Raw genomic sequence first — 16,432 nt, 5'->3', positions numbered from 1 at the left:
GGGGACCAGAGTCACCAGATCCAGGGTAGTCTCGGGTGCAGACCAGAATCTCCAGGTCCAGGTGAGGTGCAGGTGGCAACCACACTCACCAGGTCCCGGTGAGGCCCTGGTGGGGACCAGAGTCACGAGGTACATGAGAAGCTAGAAACACTGCAGCCACCACGTCCACATGATGTCCATGTGGGAATGAGAATCACTAGTTACAGGTGAGGACCTGGTGGGGATCCCACTCACCATGTCCAGGTGAGACCCAGGTGGGAACCAGTGTCACCATGTCCAGGTGTGGCCCTGGTGAAGACCAGAGTTAATAGGTCAGGCTGGGTCACTGTTAGTGAACAGTGTAACCATATCCTGATGCTTCCCAGGTGGGTACCAGAGACACCAGGACCTGGTGAGGCCCAGGTGGAACCAGAGACCTGAGGTCCAGGTGAGGTCCCGATGGGAACCACAGTCACCAGGTCAGGTGAGGCCATGCTTAGGATCAGAGTCACCAGTTACAGGTGAGGTCCAGGTGGAGCCAGAGTCACCTGGGACAGAAGAGGCCAAAGTCAGGATCAGAGTTACCAGAATCAGGTCAGTCCCAGTGGGGAATACAGTAACCATTTCCCGAGGATGCCCAGGGCAAACCAGAGTCACCATGCCCAGATGCGGCGCAGCTGGGGAGCATGTTCACTAGGTCCCGGTGAGGCCCAGTTGGGGCCCAGAGTCACCAGGTCAAGTTGAGGCCTAGAGGGGTACCAGATTAACCTGGTCTAAGTGACATCCAGATGGGGACCAGAGTCACCATGTCAGGCTGAGGCCCAGAGGGGATCCAGAGTCAACATGTCCAGGTGAGGCTCACGTGTGGAACAGAGTATCCAGTTCATAATGGTCCACAGGTGAGGACCAGAGTCACCAGATCTGGGTGAGGCCCAGTTAGGATCAGAGTCACCAGTTCCAGGTGAGGCCAAGAAGGAGTCCACAGCAATCAGGTCCAGGTGGGGAACAAAGTCACCAGGAATGGATGACCCCAGGTGGGGACCAGATTCACCAGGTCCAGGTGATTCCCATGTGGTGACCAGAGTTACGAGTTCCGGGTGAGGACCAGGTAAGGACCAGATTCACCAGGTCCAAGTGAGGCCCACGTGGGGACCTGTGTCACCAGGCATGGGTGAGGCCGATGTGGCAACCCCACTCACCAGGTCCAGGTGAGGCGATCTTGCAGGCCATGCAGAGGAACCATGTCCCGATGATGCCCAGGTAGGGACTAGAGTTACCCGGTCCAGGTGAGGCCAACCTGCAGGCCATGCAGTGGAACCATGTCCCGATGATGCCCAGGTAGGGACCAGAGTTAACAGGTCCAGGTGAGGCCAACCTGCAGGCCATGCAGTGGAACCATGTCCCGATGATGCCGAGGTAGGGATCAGAATCACCAGGTCCAATGAGACCCAGATGGAGCATATTTACTAGGTCCAGGTCAGGTTCAGTGGAGGACCAGAGTCACCAGATCTAGTTGAGGCCTAGAGGGGTACCAGAATCACCTGGTCCAGGTGACATCCAGATGGGGACCAGAGTCCCCAGGTCAGGATGAGGCCCAGAGAGGTTCCAGAGTCATCATGTCCAGGTGAGGCTCAGGTGTGGAACAGAGTCACCAGGTACCAAAGATGCCCAGGTGAGGACCAGAGTCACCAGGTCTGGGTAATGCGCAGATAGGATCAGAGTCACCAGTTCCAGGTGAGGCCAAGAAAGAGTCCACAGCAATCAGATCCAGGTGGGGAACAAAGTCACCAGGACTGGGTGAGGCCCAGATGGGGACCAGATTCACCAGGTCCAGGTGAGGCCCAGGTGGTGACCAGAGACCAAGGGTCTGGGAGACGACCAGGTAAGGACCATATTCACCAGGTCCAAGACGCCCACGAGGGGACCTGTGTCACCAGGTACGGGTGAGGTACAGGTGGCAACGACACTCACCAGGTCTAGGAGAGGCCATCCTTTGCGCCATGCAGAGGAACCCTCTCCCGATGATGCCCATGTAGGAACCAGAGTTACCAGGTCCAGGTGATGCCATCCTGCAGGCCATGCAGAGGAACCATGTCCCGATGATGCCCAGGTAGGGACCAGAGTCACCAGGTCCAGAATCGGCGCAGGTGGGAGCATATTCACTAGGACCCTGTGAGGCCCAGATGCGGACCAGAGTCACCAGGTCTACTTGAGGCCTAGAGGGGTACCAGATTCACCTGGTCTAGGTGACATCCTGATGGGGACCAGAGTCACCATGTCAGCCTCCCCTGGACATGATGACTCTGGGCCAGGTCCTGGTGAGGCCCAGGTGGTACCAGAGACATGAGGTCCAGGTGAGGTCCCGATGGGAAACACAGTCACAAGGTCAGGTGAGGCCATGCTTAGGATCAGAGTCACCAGTTACAGGTGAGGCCCATGTGGAGCGACAGTCACCTGGTACAGAAGAGGCCAAAGTCAGGATCAGAGTTACCAGGTCAGGTCAGTCCCAGTGGGGAATAGAGTAACTATGTCCCCATGATGCCCAGGTAGAACCAGAGTCACTAGTTCCAGAAGAGGCGCAGGTGGGGAGCATGTTCACTAGGTCCCGGTGAGGCCCAGTTGAGGACCAGAGTCACCAGATCTGGTTGAGTCCTAGAGCGGTACCAGAAACACCTGGTCCTGGTGACATCCAGAAGGGGACCAGAGTCACCACGTCAGGGTGAGGCCCAGAGAGGCCTAGAGTCATCATTTCCAGGGGAGGCTCAGGTGTGGAACAGAGTCGCCAGGTACCAATGATGCCCAGGTGAGGACCAGAGTCACCAGGTATGGGTGACGCGCGGATAGGATCAGAGTCACCAGGTCCAGGTGAGGCCAAGAAAGACTCCACAGCAATCAGTTCCAGGTGGGGAACAAAGACACAAGGACTGGGTGAGCCCCAGATGGGGACCAGATTCACCAGGTCCAGGTGAGGCCCAGGTGGTGACCAGACTCCCCGGGTCTAGGAGAGGACCAGGTAAGGTCCAGATTCACCAGGACCAAGAGACCCACGTGGGGACCTGAGTCACCAGGTATGGGTGAGGCCCAGGGGGCAACCCCACTCACCAGGTCCACGTGAGGCCAGCCTGCAGGCCAGAGTCACCAGATCCAGGTGAGGCCCTAGTGGGGACCGGAGTCACCAAGTAAATGTGAGTCTACAAGAACACTACAGTCACCAGGTCCAGGTGTGGTTCATGGGGGAACGAGAGTCACGAGGTCCAGGTGAGAACCTGGTGGGGACCACAGTCACCAGGTCCAGATTGAGGCCTAGGTGGGGGGACCAGAGTCATCGGGACCAGTTGAGACCAAAGTGTGGAGCAAAGTTTTCATGTCCAGGTGACGCCCAAGTGGGGAACAGAGTAACCATGTCCCATTGATGCCAGATGGGAAAAGAGTCACAAGGTCCAGATAGGCCTAAGTGAGGAGTAGATTCACCAGGTCCTGTTCAGGCCAGGTTTAGGACCAGTGTCCCCAGCTCCGGGTGAGTCCAGAGGGGGACCAGAGTCACCCGGTTCTGGTGATATCCAGGTGGGGACCAGAGTCACCACGTCAGGGTGAGGCCCAGTGGGGGACGAGAATCACTAGGTCCAGGTGAGGCCCCGATGTGGAACTAGAAATCAGGTGCCATGATGCCCATATGAGGACCTGAGTCACCAAGTCCAAGTGAGGTCCCTGTGGGAACCAGTGAACTCCTCCAGGTGAGGCCCAGGTGGGACCACAGTCACCAGGTCCAGGTGAGGCCCAGTTATATAAGAGAGTATCCATGTCCCAATGATGCCCAGGTAAGGACCAGAGTCAACCGGTCCAGGAGAGGCCCAAATATGGATCAGAGTCATTGTGTTCCATGTGAGGCCAGATGGAGACCACAGTAACCAGGTCCAGGAGAGCCCCATATGGGAACCAGAGCCACCAGATCCAGGTGAGTTCCCCGTGGGACCACAGTCACAAGGTCCACGTGAGGCGCAGGTGGCAACAGGATTCACCAAGTCCAGGTGAAGCCCAGGTGGCGACCAATCACCAGATCCAGGTTCGGATCAGCTAAGGACCAGATTCACCAGTCCCATATGAAGCTCAAGGGGTGACCAGAGAAACCAGGTAACGGTGAGGCCCAGAGGTAGAATCAGAGTAACCAGTTTAGTTAGAGACACAGAATGGGACCAGAGGTCCCTGGTCAAAGTGAGGCCCAGGTGTGGAATAGAGTATCCAGGTCCCAATGATGCCTGGGAGAGGACCAGATTCTCTAGGGCCATGAAGGCCAGATGGGGAACAGAATCACTAGGTCCTCGTGAGGCATAGAATAAGACCACTGGTGAATAAGTCACCAGTATCAGGTGAGCCCCTTGTGGGTACCAGAGCCACTGTATCCAGCTGAGTCCCAGGTCCATATGAGGCACACTTGTGGACCAGATTCCTCAGGTCGAATTGAGGCATAGCTGGGGACAAGAGTCACCAGGTCTGGGTGCGGCCTAGGTGGGGCAAGATTCAGGAGTTCTGAGTTAGGTCAAAGTGGGGACGAGAGACACCATGTCCAGGTGAGGCCAAACTGAGGATCAGAGTCAACATATCCAAGTGAAGTCCATGTTGGAAAGAGAGTCACCAGGTCCAGGAGAGGTCCAGGTGGGGACGAGACCACCAGTTCCAGGTGAAATCCAGGTGGGGACCAGAGCCACCAGATCCAGGTGAAGCCCAGGTGGGGACCAGAGTCACTAGATCCAGATGAGGCCCAGGTGAGGACCAAAGTTACCAGGTACACGTGAGGCCCCGGGTGGGATCGGAGGCAACAGGTCCATGTGAGTCCGTCTTGGGGACCATGGTCAACAGGTCTATTGAGGCCCAGGTGTGGAACACAGTAAGCAGGTCCAGGTGAGTCCGCGGTGGTGACTAGAGTCACCACGTCCACGTGAGGCCCAAGTGGGGATCAGGATCACCAGGTACAGGGGAGGCCCTTGAAAGAACCAGAGTCAACAGTTCGAGGTCAGGCGCAGGTGGCAACCAGGGTCAGCAGGCCCAAGTCAGGCCAAAGTGGGGTTCAAAGTCACGAGGGCACGGTGAGACCCAGAGGGGGACCAGAGTCATGTGGTCCAGGTGAGGTCCAGTTGTGGAACACAGTCACCGGGTCCCAATTTTGCCCAGTTGAGGACCATGGTCAACAGGTCCAGGTGAGGCCCGGATGGGTACCGGAGTCCCCAAATCCGGGTGAAGCCCAGGTGGGGACCACAGTCACCAGATCCAGGGTAGTCTCAGGTGCAGACCAGAATCAACAGTTCCAGGTGTGGTGCAGGTGGCAACCACACTCACCAGGTCCCGGTGAGACCCTGGTGGGGACCAGAGTCACGAGGTACATGAGAAGCTAGAAACACTGCAGACACCAGGTCCACATGATGTCCATGTGGGAACGAGAATCACCAGTTACAGGTGAGGACCAGGTGGCTATCCGACTCACCATGTCCAAGTTAGACCCAGGTGGGAACCAGTGTCACCATGTCCAGGTGTGGCCCAGGTGAAGACCAGAGTTTATAGGTCCAGCTGGGTCACTGTTAGTGAACAGTGTAACCATATCCTGATGCTACCCAGGTTGGTACCAGAGACACCATGTCCTGGTGAGGCCCAGGTGGGACCAGAGACATGAGGTCCAGGTGAGGTCCCGATGGGAACCACAGTCACCAGGTCAGGTGAGGCCATGCTTAGGATCAGACTCCCCAGTTAGAGGTGAGGCCCAGGTGGAGCCAGAGTCACCTGGTAGAGAAAATGCCAAGGTCCGGAATAGTGTTACCAGGATCAGGTCACTCCCAGTGGGGAATAGAGTAACCATGAACTGATGATGCCCAAGTAGAACCAGAGTCACCATGTCCAGACGAGGCGCAGTTGGGGAGCATATTCACTAGGTCCCGGTGAGGCCCAGTTGAGGACTAGAGACTCCAGGTTTGGTTGAGGCCTAGAGGGCTACCAGATTCACCTGGTCTAGGTGACATCCAGATGGGGACCAGAGTAACCATGTCAGAGGGAGGCAAGAGTGGATCCAGAGTCATCATGTCCAGGTGAGGCTCAGGTGTGGAACAGAGTATCCAGGTCGTAATGATCCACAGGTGAGGACCAGAGTCAGCAGATCTGGGTGAGGCCCAGTTAGGGTCAGAGTCACCAGTTCCAGGTGAGGCCAAGAAGGAGTCCACAGCAATCAGGTCCAGGTGGGGAAAAAAGTCACCAGGACTGAGTGAGGCCCAGATGGGGACCAGATTCACCAGGCCAAGGGGATTCCCAGGTGGTGACCAGGTTACGAGTTCCGGGTGAGGACCAGGTAAGGACCAGATTCACCAGGTCCAAGTGAGGCCCACGTAGGGACCTGTGTCACCAGGTATGGGTGAGGCCCAGGTGGCAACCCCACTCACCAGGTCCAGGTGAGGGAAACCTGCAGGCCATGCAGAGGAACCATGTCCCGATGATGCCCAGGTAGGCACGAGAGATACCAGGTCCAGCTGAGGCCAACCTGAAGGCCATGCAGTGTAACCATGTCCCGATGATGCCCACGTAGAACCAGAGTCACCATGTCCAGACGAGGCGCAGTTGGGGAGCATATTCACTAGGTCCAGGTGAGGCCCAGTTGAGGACCAGAGTCACCAGATCTGGTTGAGGCCTAGAGGGGTACCAGAATCACCTGGTCCAGGTGAAATCCAGATGGGTCCAGAATCACCAAGTCAGGGTGAGGCCCAGAGAGGTTCCAGAGTCATCATGTCCAGGTGAGGCTCAGGTATGGAACAGAGTCACCAAGTACCAAAGATGCCCAGGTGAGGACCAGAGTCACCAGGTCTGGATGACGCGCAGATAGGATCAGAGTCACCATTTCCAGGTGAGGCCAAGAAAGAGTCCACAGCAATCAGGTCCAGGTGCGGAACAAAATCACCAGGACCGGGTGAGGCTCGGATCGGGACCAGATTGACCAGGTCCAGGTGAGGCCCAGGTGTTGACCAGAGTCCCCGGGTCTGGGAGAGGACCAGGTAAGTAACAGATTCACCAGGTCCAAGAGGCCCACTTGCAGACCTGAGTCACCAGGTATGGGTGAGGCCCAGGTGGCAACCCCACTCACCAGGTCCAGGTGAGGCCAACTTGCAGGCCAGAGTCACCAGATCCAGGTGAGGCCCTAGTGGGGACCGGAGTCACCAGGTAAATGGGAGTCTACAAGAATACCACAGGCACCAGGTCCAGGTGTGGTTCATGTGGGAACGAGAGTCACCATGTCCAGGTGAGTTCCAGGTGGGGACCAGTCACCAGGTTCAGATTGAGGCCTAGGTGGGTGGACCAGAGTCATCAGGACCAGCTGAGGCCAAAGTGTGGAGCAAAGTTATCATGTCCAGGTGAGGCCCAGGTGAGGAACAGAGTAACCTTGTCCCATTGATTCCAGGTGGGAAAAGAGTAAAAAGGTCCAGCCGAGGCCTAAATGAGGAGTAGATTCACCAGGTCCTGTTGAGCCCCAGTTGAGGACCAGTGTCTCCATGTGCAGTTGAGTCCAAGAGGGGGCCCAGAGTCACCGGTTCTGGTGATATCCAGGTGGGGACCAGAGTCACCACGTCAGGGTGAGGCCCAGAGGGGGACGAGAATCACTAGATCCAGGTGAGCCCCGATGTGGAACTGAGAAACCAGGTCCCATGATGCCCATATGAGGACCTGAGTCACCAGGTCCAGGTGAGGTCCCTGTGGGAACCAGTCACCACGTCCAGGTAAGGCCAAGGTGGGTCCACAATCACCAGGTCCAGGTGAGGCACAGGTATATAAGAGAGTATCCAGGTCCCAAAGATACCCAGTTAAGGACCTGAGTCTACAGGTCCAGAAGAGGCCCAAATATGGATCAGAGTCATTGTGTTCCAGGTGAGGCCAGATGGAGACCACAGGAACCAGGTCCAGGAGAGCCCCATATGGGAACCAGACCCGCCAGATCCAGTTGAGGTCCAGGTGGGACCACAGTCACAAGGTCCAGTTGAGGCGCAGGTGTCAACAGGATTCACCAAGTCCAGGTGAGGCCCAGGTGGCGACCAGTCACCAGATCCAGGTGCGGACCAGCTAAGGACCAGATGCACCGGGCCCAAGTGAAGCCCAAGGGGTGACGAGAGTCACCAGGTAAGGGTGAGGCCCAGAGGGGGAATCAGAGTAACCAGTTTAGTTTGAGGTCCAGAATAGGACCAGAGGTCCCTGGTCAAAGTGAGGCCTAGGTGTGGAATAGAGTACCCAGGTCCCAATGATGCCTGGGTGAGGACCAGAGTCACAAGGGCCAGGCCGGCCAAGATGGGGAACAGAAGCAATAGGTCCTTGTGAGGCATAGAATAAGACCACTGGTGAATAAGTCACCAGTATCAGGTGAGCCCCTTGTGGGAACCAGAGCCACTCTATCCAGCTGAGTCCCAGGTCCATGTGAGGCCCACGTGAGGACCAGATTCATCAGGTCGAATTGAGGCATAGCTGGGGTCAAGAGTCACCAGGTCTGGGTGCGGCCTAGGTGTGGCAAGATTCAGTAGTTCTGAGTTAGGTCAAAGTGGGGACGAGAGACACCAGGTCCAGGTGAGGCCAAACGGAGGACCAGAGTCACCAGATCCAGCTGAGGTCCATGTTGGGAAGAGAGTCACCAGGTCCAGGAGAGGTCCATGTGGCGACCAGAGTCACCAGATCCAGGTGAAATCCAGGAGGGGACCAGAGTCACCAGATCCAGGTGAAGCCCAGGTGGGGACCAGAGTCACTAGTTCCAGATGAGGCCCAGGTGAGGACCAGAGTTACCAGTTACACGTGAGGCCCCGGGTGGGATCAGAGGGAACAGGTCCATGTGAGGCCGGCTTGGGGAAATGGTCAACAGGTGTACTTGAGGCCCAGGTGTGGAACACAGTAAGCAGGTCCAGGTGAGTCCCCGGTGGTGAGAAGAGTCACCACATCCAGGTGAGGCCCAGGTGGGGACCAGGATCACCAGGTAAAAGGGAGACCCTAAAGAACTAGAGACAACAGTTCGAGTTCAGGTGCAGGTGGCAACCAGGGTCAGCAGGTCCAAGTCAGGCCAAAGTGATGTTCACAGTCACTAGGGCACGGTGAGACCCAGACAGGGACCAGAGTCACCTGGTCCAGGTGAGGTCCAGTTGTGGAACACAGTCACCGGATTCCAATTTTGCCCAGTTGAGGACCATGGTGAACAGGGCCAGGTGAGGGCAAGATGGGGACCGGAGTCCCCAAATCCTGGCGAAGCCCAGGTGGGGACCACAGTCACCAGATCCAGGGTAGTCTCAGGTGCAGACCAGAATCACCAGGTCCAGGTGAGGTGCAGGTGGCAACCACACTCACCAGGACCCGGTGGGGCCCTGGTGAGGACCAGAGTCACGAGGTACATGAGAAGCTAGAAAAACTGCAGACACCAGGTCCACATGATGTCCATGTGGGAACAAGAATCACCAGTTACAGCTGAGGACCAGGTGGGGATCCGACTCACCATGTCCAGTTGAGACCCAGGTGGGAGCCAGTGTCATCATGTCCAGGTGTGGTCCAGGTGAAGACTAGAGTTAATAGGTCCTGTTGGGTCACTGTTAGTGTACAGTGTAACGATATCCTGATGTTACACAGGTGGGTACCAGAGACACCAGGTCCTGGTGACCCCGAGATGGGACCAGAGACCTGAGGTCCAGTTGAGGTCCCTATCGACCCACAGTCACCATGTCAGGTGAGGCCATGCTTAGAATCAGTGTCACCAGTTACAGGTGAGGCCCAGGTAGAGCCAGAGTCACCTGGTATAGAAGAGGCCAAAGTCAGGACCAGAGTTTCAAGGATCAGGGCAGTCCCAGTGGGGAATAGAGTAACCATGTCCCAATGATTCCCATGGTTGAAATAGAGTCGCCAGGACCAGATGAGGCTCAGGTGGGGAGCATGTTCACTAGGTCCCGTTGAGGCCCAGTTGAGGACCAGAGTCACCAGGTCAAGTTGAGGCCTAGAGGTGTACCTGAATCCCCTGGTCTAGGTGACATCCAGATGGGGACGAGACTCACCATGTCAGGGTGAGGCCCAAAGGGGATCCAGAGTCATCATGTCCAGGTGAGGCTCAGGTGTGGAACAGAGTATCCAGGTCATAATGGTCCACAGGTGAGGACCAGAGTCACCAGATCTGGGTGAGGCCCAGTAAGGATCAGAGTCAGCAGTTCCAAGTGAGGCCAAGTAGGAGTCCACAGCAATCGGGTCCAGGTGGGGAGCAAATTAACCAAGCCTGTGTGAGGCCCAGATGGGGACCAGATTCACCAGACCCAGGTGATTCCCAGGTGGTGACCAGAGTTAGCAGTTCCGGGTGAGGACCAGGTAAGGACCAGATTCACCAGGTCCAAGTGAGGCCCACGTGGGGCCTTTGTCACCAGGTATGAGTGTGGCCCAGGTGGCAAGCACACTCACCAGGTCCAGGTGAGGCCAACCTGCAGGCAATGCAGAGGAAGCGTGTCCCGATGATGCCCAGGTAGGGACCAGAGTTACCAGGTCCAGGTGAGGCCAACCTGCAGGCCATGCAGTGGAACCATTTCCCGATGATACCCAGGTAGGGACCAGAGTCACCAGGTCCACATGAGGCCCAGATGGAGGATATTCACTAGGTCCAGGTGAGGCCCAGTTGAGGACCAGAGTCACTAGATCTGGTTGAGACTTGAGGGGTACAAGAATCACCAGGTCCAGGTGACATCCAGATGGGGACCAGGGTCACCAGGTCTGGGTGAGGCCCAGAGAGGTTCCAGTGTCATCATGTCCAGGTGAGTCTGAGGTGTGGAGCAGAGTATCCAGGTCATAATGGTCCACAGGTGAGGACCAGAGTCACCAGTTCTGGGTGAGGCCCCGTTAGGTTCAGAGTCACCAGTTCCAGGTGAGGCCAAGTATTAGTCCACAGAAATCAGGTCCAGGTGGGGAACAAAGACACCAGGACTGGGTGAGGCCCAGATGGGGACCAGATTCAACAGGTCCAGGTGATTCCCTGGTGGTGACAAGGGTTACCAGTTCTGGGTGAGGACCAGGTAAGGACCAGATTCACCATGTCCAAGTGAAGCCCACGTGGGACCTGTGTCACGAGTTATGGGGAGACCCAGGTGGCAACCTCACTCACCAGGTCCAGGGGAGGCCAACCTGAAGGCCATGCAGAGGAACCGTGTCCCGATGATGGCCATGTAGGGACCAGAGTTACGAGGTCCAGGTGAGGCCAACCTGCATGGAATGCAGTGTAACCATGTCCCGATGATGCCCAGGTAGGGACCAGAGTCACCAGGTCCAAATGAGGCCCACATGGAGCATATTCACTACGTCCAGGTGAGGCCAAGTTGAGGACCAGAGTCACCAGATCTGGTTGAGTCTAGAGGGGTACCAGAATCCCCTAGTCCAGGTGACATCCAGATGGGGACGAGAATCACCAGGTCAGGGTGAGTCCCAGAGAGGTTCCAGAGTCATTAAGTCCAGGTGAGGCTCAGCTGTGGAACAGAGTCACCAGGTACCAATGATGCCCAGGTGAGAACCAGAGTCACCAGGTCTGGGTGATGCGCAGATAGGATCAGAGTCACCAGTTCCAGGTGAGGCCAAGAAAGAGTCCACAGCAATCAGGTCCAGGTGGTGAACAAAGTCACCATGACTGGGTGAGGCCCAGATGGGGACCATATTCAGCAGGTCCAGGTGAGGTGTAGGTGGTGACCAGAGTCCCCGAGTCTGTCAGAGGACCAGGTAAGGACCAGATTCACCAGGTCCAAGTGAGGCCCATGTGAGGACCTGAATCACCAGGTATGGGTGAGGCCCAGGTGTCAACCGCACTCACCAGGTCCAGGTGAGGGAAACCTGCAGGCCATGCAGAGGAACCATGTCCCGATGATGCCCAGGTAGGGACTAGAGTTACCCGGTCCACGTGAGGCCAACCTGAAGGCCATGCAGTGGAACCATGTCCCGATGATGCCCAGGTAGGGAGCAGAGTTACCAGGTCAAGGTGAGGCCAACCTGCAAGTCATGCAGTGGAACCATGTCCCGATGATGCCCAGGAAGGGACAAGAGTCACCAGGTCCAAATGAGTCCCAGATGGAGCATATTCACTAGGTCCAGGTGAGGCCCAGTTGAGGACCAGAGTCACCAGATCTGGTTGAGGCCTAGAGGGGTACCAGAATCACCTGGTACAGGTGACATCCAGATGGGGACCAGAGTCATCAGGTCAGGGTGAGGCCCAGAGTGGCTCCAGAGTCAACATGTCCAGGTGAGTGTCAGGTGTGGAACACAGTGTCCAGGTCATAGTGGCCCAGAGGTGAGGACCAGAGTGACCAGATCTGGGTGACGCGCAGATAGGATCAGAGTCACCAGTTCCAGGTGAGGCCAAGAAAGAGTCCACAGCAATCAGGTCCAGGTGGGGAACACAGTCACCAGGACTGGTTGAGGCCCAGTTGGGGACCAGATTCAACAGGTCCAGGTGAGGCCCAGGTGGTGACCAGAGTCCCCGGGTCTGGGAGTGGACCACGTAAGGACCAGTTTCACCAGGTCCAAGAGGCCCACGTGGGGAACAGTCACAAAGTACGGGTTGCACTCCACTCACCAGGTCCAGGTGAGGCCAACCTTCAGGCCAGAGTCACCAGATCCACGTGAGGCCCTAGTGGGGACCGGAGTCACCAGGTAAATGTGCGTCTACAGGAACACCACAGTCACGAAGTCCAGGTGTGGTCATGTGGGAACGAGAGACACCAGGTCCAGGTGAGACCCAGGTGGGGACCACAGTCACCAGGTCCAGATTGAGGCCAGGTGGGGGGACCAGAGTCATCAGGACCAGTTGAGGCCAACGTGTGGAGCAAAGTTATCATGTCCAGGTGAGGCCCAGGTGGGCAACAGAGTAACCATGTCCCATTGATGCCAGGTGTGAAAAGAGTCACAAGGTCCCGGTGAGGCGCAGGTGGCAATAGGATTCACCAAGTCCAGGTGAGGCCCAGGTGGCGACCAGTCACCAGATCCATGTGAGGACAAGCTAAGGAGCAGATTCACCAGGCCCAGGTGAAGCCCAAGGGGTGACCATGTCACCAGGTAAGGGTGAGCCCCAGAGGGGGAACCAGAGTAACCAGTTTAGTTTGAGGCCCAGAATGGGACCAGAGGTCCCTGGTCCAAGTGAGGCCCAGGTGTGGAATAGAGTATCCAGGTCCCAATGATGCCTGGGTGAGGACCAGAGTCACTGGGGCCATGCAGGCCCAAATGGGGAACAGAATCACTTGGTCCTGGTGAGGCATAGAATAAGACCACAGTCAGCAGTATCAGGTGAGCCCCTTGTGGGAACCAGAGCCACTCTATCCAGCTGAGTCCCAGGTCCATGTGAGGCCCACGTGAGGACCAGATTCATCAGGTCGAATTGAGGCATAGCTGGGGACAAGAGTCACCAGGTCTGCGTGCGGCCTAGGTGGGGCAAGATTCAGCAGTTCTGAGTTAGGTCCAAGTGGGGACGAGAGACACCAGGTCCATGTGAGACCAAACTGAGGACCAGAGTCACCAGATCCAGGTGAGGTCCATGTTGGAAAGAGAGTCACCAGGTCCAGGAGAGGTCCAGGTGGGGACCAGAATCACCAGATCCAGGTGAAGTCCCGGTGGGGACCAGAGTCAACAGATCCAAGTGAAGCCCAGGTGGGGACCAGAGTCACTAGGTCCAGATGAGGCCCAGGTGAGGACCAGAGTTACCAGGTACACGTGAGGCCACTTTGGGAATCAGAGGCAACAGCTCCATGTGAGGCCGGCTTGGGGACCATGGTCAACTGGTGTACTTGAGGCCGATGGGTGGAACACAGTAACCAGGTCCAGGTGAGGCCCGGTGGTGACAAGAGTCACCACGTCCAAGTGAGACCCAGCTGGGGACCATGATCACCAGGTAAAGGGGAGGCCCTTGAAAGAACCAGAGTCAACAGTTCGAGGTCAGGCACAGGTGGCAACCAAGGACAGCAGGTCCAAGTCAGGCCAAAGTGGGATTCAGAGTCATTAGGGCACGTTGAGTCCCAGAGGGAGACCAGAGTCACCTGGTCCAGGTGAGGTCCGGTTGTGGAACAAAGTCACCGGGTCCCAATTTTGCACAGTTGAGGACCATCGTCAACAGGGTCAGGTGTGGCCCAGATGGGGACCGGAGTCCCCAAATCCAGGTAGTGCCCAGGTGGAGACCACAGTCACCAGATCCAGGGTAGTCTCAGGTGCAGACCAGAATCACCAGGTCCAGGTGAGGTGCAGGTGGCCATCACACTCACCAGGTCCCGGTGAGGCCCTGGTGGGGACCTGAGTCACGAGTTACATGAGAAGCTAGAAACACTGAAGCCACCAGATCCACATGATGTCCATGTGGGAACGAGAATCACCAGTTACAGGTGAGGACCAGGTGGGGATCCGACTCACCATGTCCAGGTGAGACCTAGGTGGGAGCCAGTGTCACCATGTCCAGGTGTGCCCCAGGTGAAGACTAGAGTTAATAGGTCCGGCTGGGTCACTGTTAGTGAACAGTGTAACGATATCCTGATGCTACACAGATGGGTACCAGAGACACCAGTTCCTTGTGACCCCGAGATGGGACCAGAGCCCTGAGGTCCAGTTGAGGTCCCCATTGGAACCACAGTCACCATGTGAGGTGAGGCCGTGCTTTGAATCAGAGTCACCAGTTACAGGTGAGGCCCAGGTGGAGCCAGAGTCACCTGGTATAGAAGAGGCCAAAGTCAGAACCAGAGTTACAAGGATCAGGGCAGTCCCAGTGGGGAATTGAGTAACCATGTACCGGTGATGCCCAGGTAGAACCAGAGTCACCAGGTCCAGATGAGGCGGAGGTGGGGACCATGTTCACTAGGTCCCGGTGAGGCCCAGTTGAGGACCAGAGTCACCAGGTCAAGTTGAGGCCTAGAGGGGTACCAGATTCACCTGGTCAAGGTGCCGACAAGATGGGGACAAGAGTCACCATGTCAGGGAGAGGCCCAGGGGGGATCCAGAGTCATCATGTCCAGGTGAGTCTCAGATGTGGAACAGAGTATCCAGGTCATAATGGTCCACAGGTGAGGACCAGAGTCAACAGATCTGGGTGAGGCCCAGTTAGGATCAGAGTCAATAGTTCCAGGTGAGGCTAAGAAGGAGTCCACAGCAATCAGGTCCATGTGGGGAAAAAAGTCACCAGGACTGGGTGAGGCCCAGATGGGGACACAGATTCACCAGGTCCAGGTGATTCCCAGGTGGTGACCAGAGTTACCAGATTCACCAGGTCCAGGTGATACCCAGGTGGTGACCAGAGTTACCAGATACACCACGTATAAGTGAGGCCCACGTATGGGCCTGTGTAACCAGGTATGTGTGAGGCCCAAGTGGCAACCCCACTCACCAGGTCCAGGTGAGGCCTACCTGCAGGACATGCAAAGAAACCGGGTCCCGATAATGCCAAGGTATGGACCAGAGTTGCCAGGTCCAGGTGAGGCCAACCTGCAGGCCATGCAGTGGAACCAGGTCCCCATGATGCCCAGGTAGGGACCAGAGTAACCAGGTCCAAATGAGGCCAAGATGGAGCATATTCACTAGGTCCAGCCGAGGCCAAATTGAGGACCAGAGACACCAGATCTTGTTTAGGCCTAGAGGGGTACCAGAATCACCTGGTCCAGGTGACATCCAGATGGGGACCAGAGTCACCAGGTCAGGGTGAGGCCCAGAGATGTTCCAGAGTCATCAAGTCCAGGTGAGGCTCAGGTGTGGAACAGAGTCACCAGGTACGAATGTTGCCCAGGTGAGGACCAGAGACACCAGGCCTGAGTCATGCGCAGATAGGATAAGAGTCACCAGTTCCAGGTGAGGCCAAGAAAGAGTCCAAAGCAATCAGGTCCAGGTGGGGAACAAAGTCACCAGGACTGGTTGAGGCCTAGATGGGGAAGAGATTCACCAGGTCCAGGGGAGGCCCAGGTGGTTACCAGAATCCCCGGGTCTGGGAGAGGACCATGTAAGGACCAGATTCACCAGGTCCAAGAGGCCCACGTGGGGACCTGAGTCACCAGGTATGGGTGAGGCCCAGGTGGCAACCCCACTCAGAAGGTCCAGGTGAGGCCAACCTGCAGGCCAGAGTCACCAGATCCAGGTGAGGCCCTAGTGGGGACCGGAGTCACCAGGTAAATGTGAGTCTACAAGAACACCACAGTCAACAGGGCCAGGTGTGGTTAATGTGGGAACGATAGTCCCCAGGTCCAGGTGAGACCCAGGTGGGGACCACAGTCACCAGATCCAGATTGAGGCCTAGGTGGGGGGACCAGATTCATCAGGACCAGTTGAGGCCAAAGTGTGGAGCAAAGTTATCATGTCCAGGTGAGGCCCAAGTAGGGAACAGAATAACCATGTCCCATTGATGCCAGGTGGGAAAAGAGTCACAAGGTCCAGACGAGGCCTAAGAGAGGAGTAGATTCACCAGGTCCTGTTGAGGCCC

Source organism: Canis aureus, chromosome 33 (assembly GCF_053574225.1).
Source record: "Canis aureus isolate CA01 chromosome 33, VMU_Caureus_v.1.0, whole genome shotgun sequence".
NCBI classification, from domain to species: domain Eukaryota; kingdom Metazoa; phylum Chordata; class Mammalia; order Carnivora; family Canidae; genus Canis; species Canis aureus.
Note: the sequence above shows the minus strand (reverse complement) of the source record.